The following is a 6,000-nucleotide window of genomic DNA, read 5'->3' as shown; positions in this document are numbered from 1 at the left end:
GGGGCTTCAGCAGTTACACCGGCAGCCGCTGAGGCCCCGATCCGCCGCTTTTCAGGCTGCGGGGAAGCAGCAAAACGCCGCTTCCCCGCAGCCTGAAAACGGGTGTCTTTGGGGCTTCAAGCCCCAAGGACACCCCGTGGCGGCGGGGAGGGGGAGAAAGGGGCTACTTGGCCCCTTTCTCCCTTGCTTTGCTGGGCGCAGCCGTCTGAAGGCTGTGCCCAGCAAAGCAAAGCGGCGCTGCAGACCAGGAAGGAGCTCCGAAACGGAGCTCCTTCCTGGTCCGCGGAAAGGGCGCCCTAGGCGCCCTGCCGCGGATTGAGGACGTCACGTCCGCACCGCCCCGTCTAGAGGCGGCGCGGCCATGACATCCTCACGGCAGCAGCCGTATGGAAGGGCCGCCACCGTTTAGTGCGTGACGAGCACGCACTAGGGTTAGGGCGGTGCGGAAGCACCGCCCTTTTGTAACCCTAGTGCGTGCTCGTCACGCACTAAAGTGCCGGTGTGTAACCGGCCGTGGTCTCTCCTAGATGTTCCAGAAATTACTCTGGCTGCCATATTCTGTACTAGTTGCAGTTTCCGGACCAAGTACGAGGGTAGCCCCATGTAGAGCGCATTACAGAAATCTAGATGTGAGGTTACCAGCACATGGACAACAGTCTCAAGATCCCTTACTTCCAGGAAAGGGCGCAGCTGGCATATCAGCCGAAGCTAATAACAAGCGCTCTTGACTTTCGCATTTACCTGATTTGACATCAGGAGCGACGAATCAAGGAGCACCCCCCAAGACTGAGAACGCAGTCCTCGACAAAGAGTGTGACCCTGTCCAGGACCGGAGGTTGCAACCCAATTCTTGGTTTCAGATGAAGGTACCAACAACAACAGTTGGTCATTCTAACGAAGCCAGCAGTTGGGTGCATAAAAGCAACATCAGACTGCTTCACCTCTTCTCTTCCCCCCACATTTTGGCTCAAAATTGCCCATGAATTTGTTTTTTCTCCCTGTGGGGAATATCTGGGAGCCCCCCCCCCCCCCTATATTTCCCTCTACAGCTACCAAAGCAAATAAAGTTTTTGGACAAGTTGCAAGAAGCGAAAGGGTCAAGTATCCTCCCTTCTCTCATTCTTCCACATTGGTATACAAGACCTGAGGCTGCTTTTCACTTTAAAAAATTAGACATGGAGATAGATGCCTATCTTTGTCTGTGTGTCTTCAAGTTCCCTGTCAACTTATGGCAACCCCACTTATTTCACAGGGTTTTCTTAGGCAAGGAATATTCAGATATACTTTGTCATTACCTTCCTCTGAAATATAGCCTATGGCACCTGGCACTCCTTGGTGGTCTCCCATCCGAATACTAACCAGTGTTGATTCTGGAGAGACATGCAATAGCATGTTACCTCTGATGCGATCCTGACTCTACTCTTGTACAATGGTATCTCTGCTTTAAAAATGATTATCAAGATAAGTTAGTTAACAATAAAGCTTAAATTATAGCTTCAATAATAGACTGGAAAATTCAAACAGTTTAATAGATTTCATGGTTGGCTTACTGCCTATGATTGCTGAATATCTGAAGGGAAACCAATCCCCTGGTAAGCTCTCCTTACAATAACCTCTTTACAATAGCCTTGGCTTACCTCTGTTGGTTTGAAAGAAGCTGTTACCCAAGTAATCCCAAATGCTGTGTAATTGGCACCTCTCCAGCACTGAGTCAGTTTTGAGTGTCACCAAGACACCAGAATGGCCAATTTGTCATATATCAATGTGACTCTTATTCCGCTCTGTGTCCCAAAGCTCTTGCATTGTTACCAAGTTGCCCCCTAGGCTATCTTGCCTCTGGAGTCTTTCAAGTGTGCTCCTTCTCTTAATCCAGCTCCCTTAAGGTGTGTTCACGAATCGAGCTTACAAGGAGACAGCTAGCTTTAGATTTCTCAGGGTATATTGGCATTATCAGTGACAGCCCTGCTTCTTTTAGCTATGTTCATTATACTTTAAATTGCTACTAGCTGCCAGCTCTGGTTCTCACTTACTTATCAAATCTAAAAAGAATATTTGCTTAATTTGTTCTGCACTCTAGGGGTGATGGAGAGGGGTTAGATATAGGTGTGTGCAATTTGATAAAGGTCTGTGTGCCTTTTGTTACAGTGATTAAAATGAATGAAAATGCTTCACTATTCCAGGATATGGCATATTTCTCTCCCCCTACCCCTGCAATATTGCCAATGACTTTCATCATGCTTCGCAAATTTATTATCAGCATTGTATTTCTGGCATGTTAGACGTCTGGCTTATAACAACACAAAGTCACCTGCAAAGGCCAAGACACCCTATCTCCAGAATGTGAATTTTCTTAACAAGCTCTGATGTGCCTTAAGAATGAGATATCCTGAGACTGTGAGGGCATGGAGGGGGGATTCCAAGAGGTGAATATTATAGAGTTGTCCATCATATAGTAGCTAAAAGAAAATGAGAGAGAAAATATGTGTGCCAGAGTAAGAGATCTGTCGTGGGAGGCATTTTTTTTCTAGGGAACTCAAAGTGGTTTGAAAAAGTAAACCTTGCTGCTAATGCTGCATCTCATTTTTCTCGGATAAACAGGTTTTAAAAGTGGTTTTATTGTTTCAAAAGCACATTTCACCAGAGATTTCAGTGAAGCAAAAGAAATATGTGTGTGTGCTTATGGGGAAATATTAGTGATGACTTTGAAGAACAAATTTCTATCTCCAGACTTAGTATCTTCACCACTCTCTTGTGCACAGCAATGTTCCATATGAACTGCCAGTATTCACTGAGTGTTCATGGACATGTATTCTACAAACAGAAAATAATATGGTGCTTAATATGTGCTTAATAATAAAATTCTAATTCTAATCTTTTATCCAATCTGGAACTCAATGCGGCTTATAACATGTGAAAGCAAGCTAAAAATGCAAAAGTTAAAAAATTAACTATCCATAAAATTAAAAACAGTTAAAATTCATTATTAGGCACTAGGGCTCCATGACTCAGAATAGTAAATACCCATCCCTAAACTACAACTCCCAGGATTCCATAGGGTGGGACCATGGCTGTTAAAGTAGAATCATAGTCCTATAGCTGTGTAGTGTGAAAAGGCCCATCATTTTACAGCTGTTCCTTCTGTAGCAACTCCCGATTGTATGGCAGTTCTCCTGGTACCACACTTCTGTTGCAAACAGACTTCAGCACCTGGTTGTTTTCCATACAATTCAGAACAGCTCTAGGAGAGTGACTAATAAACTGTCAGGAGATTTGCTGCTCCCACAGCAATGTATTTGCCAACTGTCCCTGGTTAAAACTAGAAATCTGCTTTGCAATGGCAGGTTATAAAAGTCAGGGTAGTTGTTGTTATGTGCCATCAAGTTTGCTTCAACTTATAGAAGGCTTATGAATGTTTGGCCTCCAAGGCACCCTGTTATGAACAGACTTACTCAGGTGTTGCAGAGTTAGGGCTGTGGCTTCCCTGATCATGTAAATCCATCTGTAATGTGGTCTTCCTGTTTTAATGCTACCATTCACAGTGTCTTTTCTAATGAGTCTTGTCATCTTCCAATATGTCCAAAATTTGATATCAGTTTAGACACTTGTGCTAGAGTCCATACTCTTATGGGCAGAAAAGGGTGACATCTCTCTTGCCTGCTGGAGCCTTCTGAACCCCAGCATGCTTGACACAAACAGGATAATGGCCTGTCTGCTTTGCTGGCTGTGTGAATCCCTACAGGCAAATCTGACATACATGCTGTGGAGCTGTAAAATAATAGCCCAATCTGGGGAGAGGTGATAAGGCATATAAACCTTGTCTTGCAGGCAGTCCAATGTTATCTTTATTCACAGAGTACTTCTGGGGTATCTCCTGGCAAAATGGATGCAACTAGGGTGCCTGGAAAGGAAGAGCAAGGATAGCCAGTTGCCTTGTCCTACGCATAGCAGGGGCTTGTAGATGTGTGACAAGGAAGATGTGTGACTGGACATCAACTAATGTTTTATTTATTTTGAAGTAGTGTAGAGTGCTCTTGTTTTCATTAATTTGTCAACTGATATAGGAAATAAACAAAATCAAAAGTAGGCCCCAGAATCAACAAATAAAAACAAAACTCACAGTATCATTTTTAGGATATCTAAACTCACAAAAAGGTGGTGAACTTTGTTTCTTCTCCTGTTCCCTACATTTTACCCACCTTGAATCCCATTGTGAGAGAAAGGTGGGATATAAATCCTTTAAATAAATAGATAGATAGATAGATAGATAGATAGATAGATAGATAGATAGATTCCCTACATTTTATAACATTTAGCCAGAAGAAACCGGGATGGGGCACCCCTGCCTGGTAGAAAAGCGGGTTTGTCCCACCGGAGGGCGGGACATGGCAACCCTAGCCATGAGGCAACTGGAGACACAGCCACAGCAAGGAAATGAGATACCTTCTCCATTGTTCTGTGTTTCTTTTGGTCGACCTAATAAAAATATCACAGTAATGTGTATTATGGATTTTGTTATATTGTTCTTATGCCAATACAGTTGGCCCTTCATATCCACTGATTTTTTTTATCCACGGATTCAAGCATCCATGGCTTGAAAATATCCCTAAAATATATAAATCCCAATATGCAAACCTGGATTTTGCCATTTTATATAGGAGATACCATTTTACTGTGTCATTGTACATAATGGGACTTGAGCATCCACAGATTTTGTTATCCATGGGAGATCCTGGAACCAAACCTCAGTGGATACCAAGGGCCCACTGTAATACTACCCCTGGATACGTCTTTCATATCCATGACATTTAAATTATCCTTGCAAAGGTATTACACAGAGTATTACACTCAAAGAAGAGTTATTTGGACCTTTTCCTCAGACCAATTGCTCTAAAGAGATCATCACATGCGATTTTTAATCTACAATTCCCCTGGAAAGGAAGCAGCATCAGCGATTCTGATCACAGGACACCACTTCCCTCCCATAACAGCTACATCCGCCACCCATCCCTTTTCATTCATGGGAGAAACCCAAGAATGAACTGCGAATCGCACAATGCCACAGGTGCAAAAAGCCATTCCTGGGGCATCCACGTGACTGGCAGTTAAGTGGTGCCACTGTCTCCTCATTCTACCTTTTCCTCCTCTTCCTCATCTATATATATATATATATATACACACACACACACACACACACACACACACACACACACTTTAATTTCCTGATTTTCACACAGTTCCTGTCGTGATTCTCTGCTAGCTGAACTTCCTTCTCAGGTCCAATAACCAGACTCTGGAGTGTAGCACAGAGTGATTTATTAAAGAATAAGAAAAGCAGTAGATAACAGACAACTCACTGACATAGTTTTTGTCAGCTCTGAAATACAGTTATCCAATTATATACTTTTATAGGATTTCCATTGGGGTCCCACCCCAAAGGCTACTCAGCTAATCCCATTGGCTATTCCCTCCAGGGACTCCTGGTCTCACCAGTTTTTCACCATCATATTGTTTGGGTTACAAGCTTTAATCATCACCTTCCATTCTCATAGAACCATTAGACATTGTTTACAGTATCCATATCTCCAAATGGTTTCAGATATGTCCTTCATCTCACGGTGTTAACACACTTGGCTGTGTCTCACAAACATTCTCAGGGGCTATCAACCCCTTCTGCTCCCAGACCATAGTCTTCTTTTCCCAGGGTCCCAGTCCATCCTGCATCCAATAGATTTATGTTAACCGCAGTAGCTATACCAATATTCACAATACAATCAATATCTCACTATTGTTTATTCGATCTCCTTATTTAACCAGTCTATCATTAAGACATGAAATTATGTATCATTGAACTGCCTCTCACTCTATGAGTCTAACACATTTATAGACAAACAGCATAATACACAGCATGGCAATCACTCATCAATTAATTAATCAATCAACACAATTTCAGATGACATGCACCATGGGTTGCATAGCGCATGACAATTCCAGAGCTCTGAA

This window comes from Sceloporus occidentalis, unplaced genomic scaffold, assembly GCF_023333645.1.
Source record: "Sceloporus occidentalis isolate IW3139 unplaced genomic scaffold, rSceOcc1.0.p SCAF_4, whole genome shotgun sequence".
NCBI lineage: Eukaryota > Metazoa > Chordata > Lepidosauria > Squamata > Phrynosomatidae > Sceloporus > Sceloporus occidentalis.
The sequence above is the reverse complement of the archived record's forward strand: the minus strand, read 5'-3'. Positions refer to the sequence as shown.